This window comes from Echiichthys vipera, assembly GCF_963691815.1.
Source record: "Echiichthys vipera genome assembly, chromosome: 10".
Classification (NCBI taxonomy): domain Eukaryota; kingdom Metazoa; phylum Chordata; class Actinopteri; order Perciformes; family Trachinidae; genus Echiichthys; species Echiichthys vipera.
In genome coordinates this window covers 5,732,323-5,752,882 of record NC_139835.1, presented here as the reverse complement: position 1 = coordinate 5,752,882, position 20,560 = coordinate 5,732,323, and positions in this window count along the sequence as shown.

Sequence of the window (20,560 nt, the reverse complement as noted above, 5' to 3'; positions counted from 1 at the left end):
GTTCTTAAGCTGAATGCTCATGAAAAATAATGTACACATGGGAACCTACAGTAAATACTCAAAGTCCTCACGTCCAATGGAAGATATGGTAAATACCAAAAACCGACATAAAGAATTGTGCAAAATGACCCCCTCATGTGGTAATTTCCACTGGGGAGCTCGTAGAATGTTTTGATCCACGAGTTCCCGAGACAAGATAACCTTTGACCTTATGAACATGGCGGAGCACAATGCAAAAGTCAGTCGTGAATGGTAAGCACTGCACGCTATTAAACGTTTACTGCTGCTGCTGCTGTCAGCGGATAGTTTTTGTAGCCTATACAATGTTCAACTTCAATACCATTGGTTAACACTTAGTATAATTTTTAAAAATACCGTTGTTGTTTGGTTTCCCTAGCTAGCAGGGAAACATTACACTACGACAACGAAAGCACTTAAACACAACGCACTGGTAATTTCCAGTTCACAAATGGGAAGGGACCATCTTTTCCATAGCATGTGAAGGCAGCATTAGCCACATACATGTAGACCTGCATATTTGCATATACACCAGGATATAAACATATGTTGGATACTGCTGCGTACATACAGAAGTAATACTCAACTAAGGACCAAAACAAAAACATAAAGGTGCCAGAGTGCATACAACATCAAAATAGAGCTAATATAGGTTGATAACAACACAAGCTCCTGTCATTTTGCTAAGGTGCTCCGTGGCAACCGAAAGCAAGGTGAGTATCTCTGACATACAGTAAACTTCTATAGATATACAAAGCAAACATTCCAAAAGAAAGTTGACACACTACAGTACATATTTCTGCAGTAAAATGGCACTGAAGTACAAAACGATTCTCTCACCTTTTGGCATTTTTGTGACACATGAAGATATTTCTCTCAATTTTAATGTGGTTAAAATTCCTTCCCTGTTTTTTTGTTTTAACAGATGTCCAGAAGGTCACACCTGCTCACATTCCTAATCAACATTATCCATTAAGGAATTACTGAAATGTAATCATTTTTCCTCATCAGGTATAGCAGAGAGGACACCCACGCTTGGCAGCATCTCCCCGTGCTTTGTGTTCAAGCTGAGACAGCAGGGTCATTACAACAGGTCATTCAATTAACACTCCCTGGATGGGTTTAAACAATCAGTCCAGACCTGGGGACTAGTTGGAAGATGTCAGTCACGGCAAAGTTATTGCTTTTGCACAATAATTAACACAAAATGAAGACAAAATCAATTTGCAACCAGTGTTCTTGACCCATCCTTGATGTCAGGGACAGAATTCAAGGAAGAACAATTATTTACTAGTTATTAAACTCAACACAAAGGGTATATTTTATCTGATGCTTCTTGGTTGTCTGTCCTTGGACCCAGAAGAGTGTGTGCCACAGTGAATAACAGCAGGTCTGCACTTAAGCTGATAAAAATAAGTGAGTATTTTCATTCCTTACATACAAAGTGAAGGACAAAAGCATTCAATCATACAAATAGCAGAACCAAAATTTAAGGGGCCTGATAAGCATGTGAACTTTGGATCGGCACTGCCATCTAGTGCTGTCTGCAGATTACTACACTGCACAGTTTCAACACAACTCATTCCAATGATCCTTCACCCGCTGTTCTCCTGCTTTGATTCATAAACACCAAACAAGGTGGAAACCTGAGGCTCTTATTTTATTTTGCATCCTGATGATGCTTAACATAACGTTATCACCATATGAATCATAATAGGCAACAGTGTTTACTCTAGAACCGTATTCAACCACAATTCTGAGGTACTTTTACTTGAGTATTTCCATTGTTTGTTACTTTATGCTTATACTCCACTACATTTTGGAGGCAAATGTTGTACTTTTTACTCCACTACTTATTTAATAACTTGAGTTACCTTGCATATTTAGATTACAAAACACAATGGCCCTCATTTATCAAATGAACGTACGGCAGAAAAACGTGCATACGACCATTTCCTTGCAAACTTCGGCATTTATCAATTTGGATGTGAGCGTGAGCTACGATCAAATCTCACGTCAGGTCTGAGATCGTGTACGCAAATTTCAGCCTGTGTATTTGCGGTGCAGCACAGCAAAATCTGGCTGAAAATAATTAACAAACCTCAGCTGTCATTAAGCATAAGCAGTCACATATTAAGAACAGATCAAAACGGATTCTTAAAACAAATGAAAAAAATAAAAATTGTGGTTGGAGCAATTGATTGTACTCATGTGCGTCTGAAGGCACCATCCATGAATGATTACACATTCATCAATCACCAAAACTACCACTCGATAAATGTACAGGTGATTTGTGATGCCAAGCTATCGCTTTTAAACGTGGTGGCCAGGTGACCAGGGGACACACACGATTCTTTTATATTTCTAAACAGCTCGGCTCCAGCCCCCCGCGACCCTGACAGGGACAAGCGGTTGAAGATGAATAAGTGAATGAATGAATGTGTTGACGCGCGGCTGCAGGAAAGCGCACTGCAGAGCCAAAGTCATCTCCTCGGTTAGTGGCTACCCTCGATAAATTGCATTAAATCAAACAAGGTATCAGATGATTAACATTTTGCTATGGTTCTTCTAGGTGACAAAGGTATCCTCTAACGGAATACCTAATAACCCCGCTACAGAGCAGGAGCGCAGGTTCAACAGTGCGCACACACGCACACGGGTCACAGTGGAGCGCTGCTTCGGGTTGACTGCCTCCGTTATTCTTTTCCATACAGCGTTTTTACGGGCCCCTTTTATTCCACTCTTAAGACTGACAAAAAGCATATCTTTATTTTGCTCCATCTCGGATGTCAGAAGCCCGATCTGTGTGTCGGAAAAGTTTCTTTTCTAACCTGCGTTCCTTCTCTCCATGTTTGACCTCAGTGGGCGAGGCCTCCGAACCAAGAATATTTAAGGGCGTAACATGTTAAAGACGATCGAATTCAGCCGCCGCATTAATCAAGGCCCGCTCATTTGTACGCTGAGATTGGTCAGATACGAATGTTTCATACGACCAATTCTGCTCTCAGATCTGCGCCCATTTTCACGCAAGATTGATAAATGAGGGTCATTGGATCAAACGATCGTCATTAACATGTTACGCCCTTAAATATTCCTGGTTCAGATTCAAGGTCAAACAAGAAACACTGGTAAGAAAAGATACTTTTCCAAATCAGAGATCGGCATCCTGACATCCGAGATGGAGCAAAATAAAGATGTGCTTTTTGTCTTAAGAGTGGAATAAAAGGGGCCCATAAGAACACTGTATGGAAAAGAATAACGGAGGCAGTCAAACACGAAGCAGTGCTCCACTGTGACCCGTGTGCATGTGTGCGCACTGCTGGACCTGCGCTCCTGCTCTGTAGCGGGGTTTGCCAGCGGGGTTATTAGGTGGTCTGTGTATACACTGACCACTGTTGTCATTCTCACACATCACAAAATCCATAACTTAATCAAAATCCATAACTTAATCTGAAAGAATACCTCGTATTTATAGTTGTTTAGAGTAGAGTCAAACTTTAATATCTACATGAGGGAACATGTCTTTAAATAGCAGTCAATAGAAATTCATATTTAAATGAAACACTAAATATAAAACAATATAGACATATTCACTGGAGATCAAAGTATTAATACTTGTTTTATTCTGAAATACTGTTATTTTTTATCGCTCATAATTTGATAGAATATCCACTGTGGGGCGTAGGACTGGGGAAAGACTGAACCCCAAGTTTGTAAAGAAGTCAGTTACATTTGGAGGAGGAGGTGTCATGGTTTGGGGATGTTTTCTGCAGCAGGAGTTGGGCCTCTTGTACAGCTCCATGGCAGCGTGAATGCAAATGTTTATGTGAACCTCCTTCAACAACATGCAAGACCTTCACTGCAACTGTCTCCCAATCACCTGCAATTTTCATACAAGACAATGTCCCCTGTCACACTGTGAGACAGGTTAAAAAGTTCTTTGAAGCTAAGAATACTGAAACAATGAAATGGCCAGAGTCCAGATCTAAACCCCATAGAGAATCTCTTGAAAATCCTTAGAGACAAAGTAAAGTCTCAGAAACCCAGTCCAGTTAGTGAACTGTGTAAGAGAGTGAGTCAGAATGGACCAAGATCAAACCAGAGCAGTGTGAGAAACTAGTGATGTTCTGTGGGCGCAGATGTGCTGAAGTCATTCAAAGCTGTGGCCTCTACACTTCCTGTTCATTTTTGAATCCTAGAGAAGAAAACATTGTTGAAATCTTCTCTTCGGACACAATGGTTACTGTTCTCTCATTTTGATCACTGCTTTTTCACTATATCTTTCCCAGCCGAGTCACCTATGGACTGACGTACTGCCGCCCCAAAGTCCTGCATTGGGGCTCGTCCGGGATAAAGCCTGTAGCTCCATACCCAAGAGGAATCCAGGCTGGAACAGTGTACCGAGTAAAGGAGGCATAAACTTCCTAACTGGACCAGTCCCTGCCTGGTCAGATGCGTACATGAACTGATGAAGCCTCTTGGGTGAGAAGTGAAACGTCCTCCTAGACAAATAACCAAGTCCAGTTGCTTTTGACTTAAATTGCTTTGAGGATAACGATGACCTGGACAAATGAGAACATTCACAGGCAAACTTAAATAGTGGAGTAACATAAAGTTTTTCATTTTTTATAAGTTTTCTAAAATGTCTAAAAATCTGTCATAATGTATTGTGTGTAGATTGATTTGGAATAAGATGGATTTTATCTAGTTTAAATTGAGTCCATAATGCAACAAAGGACCAAATACTTTATAACAGCACTGTAAATAAATAAAGTTGAAGTATGAAAATACTCAATCCACAGAGAAATGCACACAGCCCGTATTCAGAATCTGTCTTTAAACGAGCCATCAGGACTCGTGCACAGTTGATGTCACAATTACACTAAAAAAGTATGTAGAAAGTGCTGCTACAGTCATTCCCCGACTGCAATGACAGTGCAGAGAGCGCAGATGAGCGTTTTGCGCTGGGCTCACCGTGAGGTTGGGCGCAGTGACCCAGCGAGACTCAGTGAGCCAGTCAGCTTTGCTAGGCAATAGCAGCGCCGGTTTTCACCCCGGCAAAATAGAGAAAAAAGAGGAGAAAAACATTAATTTTGTTTATATTTTTGTGATAACAGGCATTAAATCTGTTTTTATTTGGCAATGTTTTTAAGTTCTTCTCACAAAGAAGTCTCTTGCGCTCGCTCTTCATGTTAAGGGGCCTTCACATGATAGGCTTTTTGTACTGGGCTCACCGCAAGGTTGAAATCAACGTTAGTATTAGAACAACCGTGTGACTGCTTATAAGCATTATGTTTTCTTCCCAGATTGTGATACGACTTTAATGTCACGTTAATAGTTTGTGAAACTCGGACCCACAAACATTAAGTGTTACCTCCATCTTTCTGTCACTCGCTGGTTGCCTAGGAAACGTAAACGTCACTCAAAGCTTTAATCTCATTGGTTGAGCTTTTGAAAGGTCAGCAGCAACTAGGTCAAAGTTCAACTGATTTGAACTTTGTTCAACTGATTTGAACTTTGAGCGCAGCGGCAGAGAGGCAAATCTGAGCGGTGCACTCGGCAACCTTGGGCGCTGCTCCTGCATTGGGTGCTACCGCCTCCTCCATGGGAAATGAATAGAACGGCGGGCGCAAAACAGTTTTACCGCGTATCATGTGTAGGGGCCTTTAAAGACACGGAGGGTGAATACCGGTATATTCAGACGGACAGTACGAGAAAAATTATGTCTTTTTTTAGCATTAAAACATGTAAGCATGTTCTAGTAGAAGCCCAAAAATACAAGTATGGATCTGAAAACGAGCAGAAAATGGGACCTTTTAAAATGAACCCTTTGAGCACATCATACGTTTCGAACTTCTTTAGTTGAGATACAGTTTTACAGCACTTGAATAGGACTTTTTCACAGCAGATATTTTGATGTGCCATAACAGGTGGTTAATTATAGTAATTAATGTTACTGATGCCTGGATACCATTAAGGTGTTTCAGATTCAGGGTCGTTGTGCATTTGGGCTCATTCACTTTCCAGGCTTACTGGGACACTTGGTTACACAATTGTTACAGTTATTAGTTACTTTCCATTACAAGTCAAAAATGTCTGCTGTGAAGAAAGCCCATATGACTGATGTTGTTCTTTTAACTTTTAATCAAGGTACCTAATCTTTTTGTCTTCATACTTACAGAAAGCACCATCTTGTTCAAGTGTTCAAGAGTTACAAGGTTTACATCCAATGGTCTTATGTGACAACATACATTTATTTCTTTGCCAGTGACTCAACACTTTTAAACGCTCCCTCAAAATGTTCTTTTTTGTTTCATTTGTCTTTCTTTTTTTCACATTACATAGAGTACATTTCAAGTGTTTGTTTCTCAACAGTTGGCCAGTAGATGGAGTTCTTCATTCATTTTCCTCAGTAGTGTCATCACCTGCCTCCTCATACTGTATGTGTGTGAGTCATAAATGAGTCCTGTGACCTTCTCTTCACAAATTACAACAAATCTATTTTGGGAGGACCTAAAACAAAAATGAGTCAAACTGTTTCAAATTTGTGTTTTTTAGCTGAAATATAAACTATATAATATCCATATTATAGCATTGAAAATGTCATGCTGAAGATGTATGTTTCTGGGTTAGAAAATTTGTTGTAAAACCATGCATAGCTCATTTTGTACTGTGAATCATTAAAGAGTAGGTGTTGGATTTCTCAGGTGTTGAGTTTCTCAAATGAAACCTTTCAAATAAAGCAATGATGAGTGATGTTATTTCTATAGATCAAACTCTTTTATGTGTCCCTGATGTATGAGAATGTCAAGTACACATTCACACTGTATGTCAAATATTGAACTATTTAACGGGCTACTGTAATCGCACTGCGCCCATAACACTGAAGGCTCTCCATTCTAACAGTGACACACAGTTCTTTGGACAGGATCTCACCAGTGTACTAATTTAACGATTATCAACAAAGGTCAGTTTTGTTTTCACTTCACACAAACAGTAGTAGGTTTCATTCATTCATGCGTCTCGCCTGGGGAGTGAAATAAAGACTTTCATTCACAATAGAGATATGAAAATAAAGAATTTATTCAGATACAAAAACACAGCCTGCAATAATGTGCCTGTTGGAAATATACTAATAAGTTTCAACGCATGTTAGCTGTTAAATAAATGTAGTGGAGTGGACAATATTTCCCTGAATGTAGTCAAGTTGAAGTCCAAAGTAGCATCAAATGGAAAGTACTTTAAACTGAAGTAGCCACTTTTAACATCCTGATTTAGATAACGAGACTGCTATGGCTGGAGCAAGTGGGACGTACTGCACCTTGAAATAGCAGCAGCAAACTGACAAATGAAAAGCAAATGAAGAAAAGATCTTCAGTGCTTTAATAAAGCCTCACAGTTGTAAGTATTAGCTAAAGTAAAACAGGGAAACTTAGAAATACCAATTTGATAATGCATATGCAGCATGAAGAGAGCAGCAGACGTTTGAATTTATTATAGGCAGAAAAGCACAGGTCTTACTTATAACATTAATAACGTATGTTCTAGTCAAGTGTCCCAGGAAGTCATGGCAGTGTGACCGTGAGTCAGCACACAAATTAAGAGGACCGGGAAACTGAAGCAGCTAAATGTAAATTAGCCATCATTCATCATACTTTACCGATTGTGTCTTGTCTTTGTCTTGTCTAGTCTACGCATGGGATAGTGAAAAACGCAATTTAGATTCCTTGTATGTCTTGTTCATGTGAAAAATTGATAATAAAGCTGACTTTGACTTTGACTGTATTATTTACACCAGCCCGTTCCCGGGGGCGTCCAAAACTGTGTTTGGTACTGACAGACAAGTCACCCTTTGAGTGTATGTAATGACCATGGCTTTCAATTGTAAATCTGCAGCATAATGAGACGCTCAGAGGAAGTGCCCCACAAGTAGGAGTGTCTGTAGGGGGACCAGGTAGGGGGTGGTGATGGGACACAGGTCTTTCACCCAGTAGACCAAGGTTCGTGTCCTGTGTGTCACTGTAGTTATTACACAAACTGCTTAGTTCAACCTCACGCACAACCTTTATCTCCCCTTTACAAAGTGGTTTAGTTGCCTAAAGCTAACCAAGTAGTTTTATTTGAATTTCACAAAGTCAGTGTGTTCCCTGTGTTTAAAACAGCGACTGTAGTGGAGCGTCACAGTTTGACATGCAGGGCTCCCAGTGTGATGCCAAGGGGTCCTGTCAAAAAGTCTGTATCTATGTGGGATGAGAATGGGTTGGTCCTACTGTGACATGTGAAAATATCTGCTGTGAAAGAGGACTTCTAATAAGCTCCAATACTACTGGAACACATAATCAGAATGTTCAGGTCGATTATGACTCTTTTTATTATGAATTTGATCCATGGATTTTATATTTGTAAAACTCATTGAGCCGAGAAAGGCCATTTGAAACCCCGTAATATCATCCTTACGTGAAGTCGCATGTGGGGCCAACGGGAAAACACTACTGTGCATCTTCAATGGGCCACATACCTCCCTTAAGTCTGATGTAACACTGTTTCAAAGTACAATTTCCCAGTCCAAAGGCTTCGTTGAACAAAACAAACAACTACGGCCCAACCTGTGAACAATTACCAGTGTTTACCCTACCATTATATTAGGGGGGCGCTGCGCCCCCCGCCCCCCCGCCCCCCTTGAACATCAGGTAAATGTTATGTAATCGTATTTTCTGAATAGCGTCAGATCCCAACAGGAGTCATTTAAGGATCCCTTTCCTATGGAACAGCTCTATACCTTGTCCTTTTATTAAACAAACTAAACAGCCTTATGTTATTGATCTTATTGTAAAGCGTCGGAGATTCACTTCTTCAAAGATGGTTTGTTAAATTGTTTGGGAAGATGGAAAACGAAACTGAAACTTATCAGAGATCTTTTATTATTTTGTTTGAGGAGATGATTCACTTCTACAAAAACAACTAAAGCAGAATTAAACAAACTGAAATTCTTTCTTTATTTTGTTGTGCTTGAAACCATAAAGTGATTTTTGATTTAACTGTGTTCTGTTTCTGTTGGAGAACCTTATTTGGACCTTTTGGACAATTATTTAAAAGACATTTTCTGATGCTGAGTGTAGCTCATTGTGTGAAACACTGATTTAAACTGTGTTTGCATTGTGGCTGATTATTGCTGTATAATTGTGATCATTCAGTCTGGTGATTTTTAACACCATTTAACACTGATTCATTTATCCAGGTGGGGATTGACCTTTAATACAAACCTAACCATTAAATTGTCTGATTAAACACCGACTGGGACGTTAAAAAAAAGAACAGGCAATCAGGCAATCTGCTACAGTGTGTTGGAAACACATGAAAACCATGATTCTTTTAATTTTTTTTGTCACCCCCCCTCCCCCCAACACTGTAAACCTGGGGGATACACTGACTACGATCACTTCTTTCTTCAGAGGCGCCTCTTTGTCAAAAGGCAAGCAGTAAAATTACAATGACATTTTTTTTTTAAATTAAGATCTGTTCAAACAACGGGGAACACAGCACTGCGGCATTGTAGAAATACAAGGCTTGGACATTACGTCATGACTGAACAGCTGGATAGATCCCCCTAAATCCTACACTCTACTCCTTTAAGTACCCTTTAAAGTAGACGGACTTACAGGATGTACAGTGCAGGTATGTCAGGCTTTCTCCTCCCCTTCTGCTATCTGATTATCACCGCCCAAGACTATTAGAATTAATTTAAAGAAAGACACACAAGCCAGAGTGTTTTTTTCACAACACTGTGGAGATCTGTCAATGCAAGACTGCTATCTATAGCCCGAACAAATTTATATGAATTTTGTAACTGTAATCTGATTGTGATTGAACAATAAAAGTTACACTGATCGCTGCCCTTCCAACTGATGACATAACCGTCCACATCTGAGCCTTTATTACAGCCCTGACACATCCTAATGTATTAGAGCGGTTAATGTTTCTCTACATTAGTGTAACCAAGACTAACAATTTGGCAGTTATTGTACTTTTCGATCACAATGACTCCAACACAGAGCTAGAGTGTGTGTACTTGGGGACCTTTCAGAGAGGAAAGCACTCCAGTGTAAATAGTGTAATTACATGTCTTCCTTTGGGTGGGTGCGAGGCTAAATTGGTGTAATCAAGGCAGCAGTTCAGCCTCTGGTATTGATGTTGGAATGAATTAAGACAGGACCTCACTAAGATTTTGCCCCCTGGGTATTTAATGAACACATACTTCTCCCCCAAGTCACATCCTGCTGATATACTGGCGAGCCAGTCTTGTGACTGTGTCGTACAACTCACACTGGGAAATGAGTATGGTAGGAAATGTAGCTTAAACAGGGGACTCTAGGAACTTAGACAACAACTCTGCGTATTATATTACCTTTGTTATCCTAGCTTTCCATCAGAGCAGAGAACCATGAGTATGTTATAAAAATATGAAACCTATTGAATTTCTGTCCTCTTGTATTGTAGTCTATATGCACTGCTACTGCTCATATACAGTAGTCTACCACAATTTGAATTAATTTCTAATTTGTCGATTTTCTTTTATGGTCATGGACTGTTTTTGGTCTAATGCAGATTCATCAAATCAAATCAAATCAAATCAAATACACTTTATTCTCTTCATACTTTGGGTAGCACAAAGTGCCTCATAGAGAATAAAAGAAAAACAAAATATGTCACGAAATCTAGCTCCTTATGTGCGCATACTCAAAAACAATTGGCCTGTAAATTTGTGTACATTTCAGGCACTTGTTAAAAACAAACAAAACATTTTTGTCATTGTCATCCTCAACTGTATTTGTGTATGACATTTAAAAGCAGAAATTCAACAAGACTGTTACTTTACAGCCATGCTAACAGCTCTGTGAGGCTGAGACCAACAAATTCTCAGTCCTAACTCGTCACAGCTGTTGGGACCCCTAAATGTTAAGTTGTCCATGCTCTGAGTACCCCTTTAGCATAATTTTTCAATGGGCAGCATAGGCAACAAAACTAGACTACTTGGTAAGGTTTAGTAAAAGAAGAGTTTGGGTTAAAATAAGTAAATTTGTTTTGTAACTTATGTCTGTGGCATTACTTAAGTGTGTTATGTTCGTAACTTAAGTTACATAGGTTACGTACATCAGTTAAAACAAGTCAATGGGGACTTTTGTTTTCACATGGGACATGAATAGCAGTCTCCTGGGTGAAAGCCTTGTGTTTGTTAGACACATCCATCCACCCTAACCTCCTGCCTTCACTGACTTTGTTGCTATTTAAACTACGTCAAATCACTATGCTGAGGTCAAGCAGTTTGTGCGTCTCATATGTTATGCTAAGGGCCACTCACCAAGCTGCCATATTTGTCGAGTTGGGATTCATAGGTGGTCTGAGGTAAATGTCATGCTAACATGATCACAGTGACAATGGTATCCTGTTGATATTTAGCAGACATATTGTTTACCATGTTTACCACATTAGTTTAGCATGTTAGCATGCTAAAATTGGACGATAAGAACCAAACACAAAGGCAGTGAGAATGTCACTTGTATGTATCTGATCATAAACTAACTCAGTGACTAAAATTCATTCCGAACATGAACATTGTGGCAATATATCCAATTGTTCTGCAGATATTTCTGTAACATCCACAGTCAACCTTCCCTTGGTGCAAGAGGGAACGCCAGGGATCACCAAAGTCAGACGGATTCATTGACCATGAATGTCTGTGCAACATTTGATGCCAATCCATAAAGCAGATGTTGAAATATATTTCACAGAATAAGTGAGAATTTTGGCACCAAAAACTATTAGAATTTATCCTCTAAGAGCCTTAAATAGCCATAGAAAATGTAATGACAGTCCATCCAATATTTGTCAAGATATTTGACTTAACTGTTCAAAACATGTCGGTTCAAAGGGGGCTGATTTCTTGGACTGGGGTGTCGGGGCACCTAACACCTATAGGTTTAGATATGAAAAATACTGAATTACTAACAAAATTCATATATCCCGAAACAACTTGCACAAGGCCTTCAATGAACTTTTTGCAACTTACCTTACTATACTTCAGATGAAGACAATGTCCGACTACATTGACCTGGTTACATTGCAGATTCAGATTTTACTCACAAACTATCACAATTAACATATGCTGCATTATTATCCATTAAGCTCACCTACGTACAATATGTACTTATATTCCGGTAGGGGTCTCACTATCAAAACAATGACAAAATACAAGACTTTTTGATGACGTTGTGTAGCATGGAATCATAGGAGTTGTTGTCTTTATTGGCCACCACCATTGACACCGTCAATCTATCTGATGACTCATAATAAATTCAGAAATAATGTTCACAAACGATATATAATTAAATATTAATTTATGTCCTGCCATTCTAATGAAATAGCCGCCGTATTTCCCACAGAATCAGATTCTATTTGTGGTGGTATCTGACCGGTTAACAAGCAAGCAAGCTAAGATTAGCCAGGTAGCTGTAACTACCCTGCATGGATCTTGCATTGGTTGCTTTATAATGTTAGCTGATAAAGTAATGGCAGCTGATATTGGCTGATTTGCCAGTTAGATCAGGGAGTCTGGATGAATTCAAAGTATTTTGCTACATTAGTGAATTTGTGTTTTGTCCTCATTAGCGAGCAAGTGAACATTAGCCATCTCATCTCATCTCATCTGTAACCGCTTATCCGGGATCGGGTCGCGAGGGGAGCAGCTTTAGCAGGGGACCCCAAACTTCCCTTTCCTGGGCCACATTAACCAGCTCTAACTGGGGGATCCCGAGGTGTTCCCAGGCCAGTGTGGAGATATAATCTCTCCACCTAGTCCTGAGTCTTCCTCGAGGCCAGGCTAGACGTGCCTGGAACACCTTCCTAGGGAGATGCCCAGGGGGCATCCATAATATGACATTATATTCCACATGTCAGCATGTCTCCTCTAGGATTTTGTCAGTGTCACAAGGAAAGGGTTTTGTTGTACTGACTGATGCCAAAAGACCACTTTGCTGGGAGAATAGCAGACAGCAGCTCTGGAGACCGGAGAGGGTCTGCTCTTGGACCACAACGCCTCACCTCTGGATCAGCACATTGTCTGCTGCAATGGGGTTTGTGCTAGCTGTATTTATTTATTTATGTCTGTGGCTCTGGCTCAGAGTGGCCGTTCGCTCTGGCAAAATCTCCTATCTCCAGGGCAGAGGGAGTGTGCTGTAGCACTAGCTAGTTGCCAACGTTATGTGGCAAATTAATCTTGGGTAGCCTATAACTGCTTAAAACTCTGTAGTACACATGCCAGGCCTGGATGTGGCGCTGTAACTATCACAGAAATACACCAACATGGAGAAGACGCTGTTGTGTAGAATCATAATACAAACACTGGAGAGTTTATCTTCCCAAATCCTCCTCCATCCTAGAGAGAAATGTGTCCACTGTTTCTGGTATTAGTGGAGACTTTGTTTTGGACTCTGATGCACCAATCACTCTGCAGTTAGTGTCCTCAACGAGCAGAGGGTGCTGCTGTGAACCCCTTCCTCGTCCCAAAGCACTCACTGTTTCACTACTTTTTGCGACCTTCTTGTGGCTCAGAGTCCAGTTCAGTAAACAATCTATGGGTCTGTCTCTCTCCTCTCACCCAGCAGCACTGTTGTTGTTGTTATGTGATGCTGCGGGGGTTAGAGGTCGGAGGTGGGGCGATGATGCCATCCTTTAACAAAGTATGCGGTTTCGCTGTCCAGACGACAACACCACGGGGGGGGGGCGTTTTCAAATCTTCCAACTCTGGGACCTGGTTTCAAAAGATACTGTTTTCAGGGCCCGATAACGCCGGCTGTGTGTGGATGGTCGGACAAAACCATACTAAAGCTGTGCGGCTACAGGAAAACTTTATTGGTACATTTGGTTGGTAATTAGAGCCATGTGGTTGTTTTCCTTGGTTTTCAACGGACTTCTGCTGATACAGACATCAACTCAGAGTTCTAATGCCAACCAGTGTTGTTAACTCCTCAGGAAAGTAGCTATTGGCTGTCCTAAAAGTCGCTAAATTACCTCATGCCTAATTTGCATAATTGGCCAATTGCATGTGAGGAATAACGTTGTGGGAGAGACAAAAAGTGAGTAAAAAAAAACCCACCCTAAATGTGTTTACAACTACAATTGAACTTTCTTCTGTGATTCTTTTTCTCTAGTTCCCAGATTAAGCGAGAAAGTCTCCGAGTTTGCAACACTGATGCCAACCTCACTGTGGCAAGGAAAAGTCAGGGGATCAGAAAAGTCATTAGGCTTCATCCTCTGGTGACCATGAATGTCTGTAAAGCATTTCTTGGCAATCAATCTAATAGTAGATACTTAAGTCTGAACCAAAGTTGTGGACCCACAGACAGACCAGCACTGCATTCCCTAGAGCCATGCTGTTAGCATGGCTGGAAGGACAGGTTCAATAGCTGAGTATGTTCAGCAGATAAGCAACCCACATATCTGCAATAAAATGTGTAACTATCAAAAAGCCAGATATACTCAGAATTGATAAAAGGCAGGTTTGCTAACTCAGATTATGCATAGTAGCTAAAATAACAAAAAAACAAACCCACCCATGTACTGTAGCGTGTAGCTGATGGAGAAATACTACAATAAACCAAAAATAACTATATAAGAAACATATCCATCTAATTCACTCTAGTATTTGAGAGGGTTTTAATTTATCTGGTAAACATGGAAATTGTATGCCTCCCTCTCTCCTTTCATTCCATAAATAGTCCTTGGATGAGATATTTTTAGCACAAGGCTATTTTTCTGTGCGTCCTTGATGTTGTGAAGGTTTTTACTCACTGTAATGCTGTTACCATTCTGTCGTTCCCAGTCTCTCATCTGGCTCTGCAGAAAATCTTTATGGAACCTTCAGGTTCAATCTTTGATGAAGAGCTTTTTATTACAAAAAAAAGAAAAGAATTATAACTTTTATGTATTTAGGGAATGATTTAGCACTTTCTCAGCTCCACCCTGCTGAACACTCTAATACTTAAAGCCATACATGAAGAAGGAAGGCAATAATAATACGACTGAGTTTTAGAGTAGATTCATCAGCGGATTACTGTGTGTTTGTGCTGGTCTAAAAAAAGAATAGCAACATTTTATATTTAATCCAGGATCTTTATATCACCATTTTGAGAAAGCCCCTAAAACAGTATTTTGACCATCAACTGACCCATAATATAACCAAGTGGCAAAAATGTTTATACTAACTAATCAATATGAAGACAACATTGTATCAAAGTGGTTCCCTATAGTAAAAAATATGCAGAATTATCATCCGACTCTGCATTTTTACTGAGCTTTTTAGCCTGTTTTAGCCCCATTGTTTTGGTTTTATAGCCCACAGGTATACTCAATTAACCTGACTTGTCAGATGGTTTGTTACACAGAAGAGAGTAGTGGCCTCTCGGGTCGTCATCACCCCTGATAGCCGGGGAGCATACTTATGTTCCCCGGGTCCTATGGTTCCCGCTCTGTATGTGACCGGGGAACATAGGAACCTTTTACAAAAAAAAGGTCCGATGTTTCCCGCTTTTTCCAAAAAAGGTCATATGTTCCCCGTTGTGTATGTGACCGGGGAAAATCTGACCTTTTTTTAAAGAAAGGGCCCGATGTTCCCCAGTCTGTTTTTTTTCCACAATCAGTGCTGAATTCCCCTGCAGATAGGCCTATGTAGACCCTAACACTAGCCCCTAACCCTGCCCCTCACCCTAACCCGGTTTTGGCGTGATGGGCACCGCGTTTCACACCCTAACTAAATTAAATCAGAAGAATCAGAGGAATCAGAATCCGAAGAATGAAATCAGCGAAGGTAGACACTTATGCATCTGGAAAACATAGGACCCTTTATAAGACCCGGGGAAGATAGAGATGGAGCATTACTTGGAATCTGACAACATGGATATTTGTGTGACGTGAAGGAGATTCTCGTTGGATCTTTGTTATCATGAGAATTTGGCTGCTGTGCAAGGTAAATACTGAACGGTTCTGTCTAAGATATTCACGTCAAACAGAAAGCCATTTGCTGCCAAAAAGCTCTTAGAGTAGGATTATTGTACACTACTTGCACAGCACCAACTGGAATGGTTAAAGACTAGCTGGTGAACATAGTGTAGCATTTAGCAGCTAAAGAGATAGATGTTGTTTCCAATGAGTTGAGGGCTACAATCTACACTGAGCAAAAAGGAGAGGGGATATTGGACTTACATTTATCACCAGACAGAGATCCAACTCCAAATAAATTGTCCATGTTTGTTGGATGTGTAAATAGGTAACTTTTATGCTGACATGTTAGCAATAACAAAACACATGCAAGGCTAGTGTCTATCAGCTTGTTGAGTAGCTTTTATTTCCCCAAGTGGCCTAAAAAAATATTTATAGTTTACACTTCCTACTGCGACCCATCAAAATAGATGACATGTCACTGCAACTGAGGCTGACGAGGAATAGCATCAAACCCAGCTGATTAAAGCTGATGTATTTTAGCATGTCCACACTATAGGCTAATAAAGATAGTGGAGCACCTGCTGTCAAATTTGTTAGACCGTCACACCTGGTTGTTCCAATACAATGAACTGGGATGTTGTAAATAAAAATAGAATAATGATTTGCAAATCCATTTCGAACTATATTCAATTGAATACACTACAGAGACAAGATATTCAAACTAATGTTCAAACTGATAAACTTTTTTTGAAAATATTCATTAATTTTGGATTTGATGCCTGCAACATGTTTCAATAAAGCTGAGACAGGGGCAACAAAGGACTGGGAAAGTTGAGGAATGCTCAAAAAACACCTGTTTGGAACATTCCACAGGTGAACACCCTCCCTGAAAGACTCAGTCGTTATAAAGCAACAGTTTAAGAACAACGTTTCTCAACTTACAATTGCAAGGTATTTAAGGATTTCATCATCTACAGTCCATAATATTATCAAAAGATTCAAAGAATCTGAAGAAATCTGTGCACATAAGCAGCAAGGCTGAAAACCAACATTGAACGCCTGTGACCTTCGATCCCTCTCTACATTTAAAACCAACATCATTCTGTAAAGGATATTTCCAAATGTGTAACATAAACAACTCCTAAAAACACTGACTTCTCTGGGCCTGAGCTCATCTGGGATGGATTGACGCAAAATGGAAAAGTGAGCTGTGGTTTGATGAGTCCATAATTCAAATGTTTTTTAGAAATCATGGACGTTTCCAAAGAGGAAAAAGATCATCCAGAATGTTATCAGGGCAAAGTACAGAAGTCAGCACCTGTGACAGTATGGGGCTGTGTTAATACCCATGGCATAATGGGTAACTTGCACATCTGTGAAGGCCCCATTGATGCTGAAAATTACACACAGGTTTTGGAGCAACATATGCTGCCAATTAAGCAATGTCTTTTTCAGAGACGTCCCTGCTTATTTCAGCAAAACAATGCCAAGTCACATTCTGCACGTGTTACAACAGCGTGGTTTCGTAGTAGAAGAGCGCAGGTACTGCAGTCCTGACCTGTCTCCCATTGAAAATGTGTGGCGCAGAACCTGGACTGTTGAGCAACTGAAGTCGTACATCAAGAAAGAATGCTTGAATCTACAAAGCTTCAACAATTAATGTCCTCAGTTCCCAAATGCTTATTGAGTGTTGTTAAATGGAAAGGTGATGAAGAAAGTGGTAAACATGCTCCTTTCCAAGCTTATTTGGAACGTGTTGCAGGCATCAAATTCAAAATGAGTGAATATTTGCAAAAAAAACAATAAAGTTTATCAGTTTGAACATTAAATATTTTGTCTTTGTAGTGTATTCAATTGAATATAGTTTGAAAAGGATTCGCAAATTATTGTGTTCTCTTTTTATTTTATGTTTTACACAACGTCCCAACTTCATGTGAATTAGGGTTGTACAAAAGTAATCCTTTTAGCTCTGGTTTGCTCTCTACCAACATATGTGAAAAATATATTGGAGTTTATCTTTAAAGATGGTCAACTTTCTTCACCAGCAAGTTTCACAGTTTTACTACCATTTGTTGTTGAGTAGGTGGCATACAGTGGGTCCGGGTCCCTTTGTTGTTGTTGGAATGCTTCCAAGAAAGGTTGATGAGAGGGACTCCGACCATACAGTACATTTTCATACCTTACCACCAAAGCAATGAGCTAAAGGGGCAGGAGAGAAAATCTCCATAGGATCACAGATAATTCCTGGGAACTACTAGTAACCCAACAAGTAACCCCTATGATATCAAATTGAATTCATTGATGTTCATTTCAAAACTATTGATTACTGCAGGACTTCTATAATGGCATCTGAAGGTTTAAATTACCCACTACTTCCCCATGTTTTCCCGACCAGTATGGACACTCCAGCAACAGCCCTTCCTGTCCAAGCCTTTCTTTAACCTTTAGGCTACTGCTGACCCCTTTTATGCGGCTGCACAATGCCATCATCCAACCTCCCAATCGAATGCATTAGACTATCTGCTTCAATGCACCAACCATGGAATAGATGCAGAAACTGACAATGGTTATCCCCTTGCCCTGAGCTATCGTACATACACTCCTGTTTAAGGCCTTTTTTACATCCAGGTCAGGTCAGCCCTGTTGTTACGATAATACTTGTCAGATGTCCCCTGGAATGAAGCAATCGACTAAGTAACATCGTATGTTGAGGACATTGAGGTTGGATGGAGTATTGTAGCTCTCACAGTTGTAACAGAGGCAGAATTATGAAAATGAACAAGCCAAACTGATTGTCATATCAGTGGAGCAATTACAATAATGTGACAGGTCAGATTCTGTTTGTTAATTTTTTTGCCATGAGGGACAGGGCCTAGTTGTTCACTGTAATTCAAAAGACACATTACCACAGCTCTCTGTTGAGCCATTTCTCCTTCAAACTCTTTCTAGTCTATTTTTCCATTGAGCTATACAGCATACTATCACAGTATGATAGCCAGTCTGTTACAGTCGTAACCACAGGGACCACATTAGCCCTATAATAACAGACGAAAAGTAAAACCTTTTTTTTTTAATGAACGTACGTCAAAGTAATAATCTTGAAGCTTTTCATTTAAAATATATGTCTGTTGAGTTGCTATCTATAACTAGATAAGGTAACACAATGATGGTTGACCATATTGCCCACTGAAGAAAGCCCTAGCATTTCTAGTATTATAAAATGGGTGTCAGTTTGTGAGGACAATTACGGTCATAGCGGAAAGTGTAGGCAGAGGTAACGGAACAGAGTAGCTGTTGAACTCACTTGTTTGAAGCACTGTATTAACTGCGTGTAAACATTTTCTATGGCCCAACAAACAAAGAAAAGGCCGATGACTATTGCTGATGCAACTTCAAAAACAAGTGAAAGTGAGATCCAAAAAGACCTGCAATTACTTACACTTAATGCCACAGGTGCTGCCAAAGAGAACAAAATGTAGATTGTCCAGATTGTAACTTTAAAATATATAGCATAAACTGAGTATAGGTAAAATATGGAGATTGAGAAGAACACCACCATCTATTGTCTCAAGACCGTAGTCGCAACAACAAAAAGTAATTCTACCAGTGTTGTTGCTAGGTTGGTCAGACCCGGCCCAGTAGCCTACAGGAGACCAGAGAGTGTTTGAGCCTGTTTGAACCCATCCCCTCCAGCAAATCACACCATAAAAACAAGTGACTGACAGTTAGCATTACTGTTTGTCGTTAGCATTAGCCGTTCCAGCTAAGTAAAGATGAAAGTGATGTTAGCGTTCAAGGAGAAGCGTAGCCACGTGGGAGTGTGTTTTAATGGCGTTTCTCTCCTTTCTCTCAGTCCATGGAGTGAATGCTCGGCCTATAGTGACTCGTCTCCGCTCACTCAGCTGCTGGGACAAATAATGCCCCCCTTCACTGAGGCTCCGAAGCAGCTGCAGGATTGGCAAACTCCATTTCACCCAGTGCCAGCCTACAGTAGCTGCACCCAACAACAGACAACCCTGGCAACCAGCAACGCCCAATGCTATTGGCTTCTACAATGTAAACAGAAACAGACAGAAAGTCATTGTCAAACCTGCCCAAAGTTTCCGAGTGACCCCTGTGGGTGAATCATTATTTTTAATAAAGATTCTACATATTCAACCTTTAAAATGACAAACTGAAGAAATCTTTAAAGTCAATACGTGACACGATTTAGGTCTTAAAGTTCTAAAATTGAAAGCTAACTTACCAGCATATTTGTAAATGTAAAAAGCTGCCAGTATGCTTTCTCAGAAGTGCTTGTTAAATCTATGAGTAGCTTTGGAACCCATTACATTGTGCGGACAGAGCCGGTTCTTACTTTAGTCAAGTCTCTTGCCCTACCTTGAAGTTGTCTGGAGATTTCAGCGTCTACCTTTACAGACAAAGGTTTCTGAACCTCGTCGTCTCTCCAGTTAGACAACTTTGTTGCCATTTTTGTGTAAAGAACCCTTCATCTTTACTGTTAGAGTTTGTCTTTTTCATGTGGGCCACAGTGTGAAAGAAACGT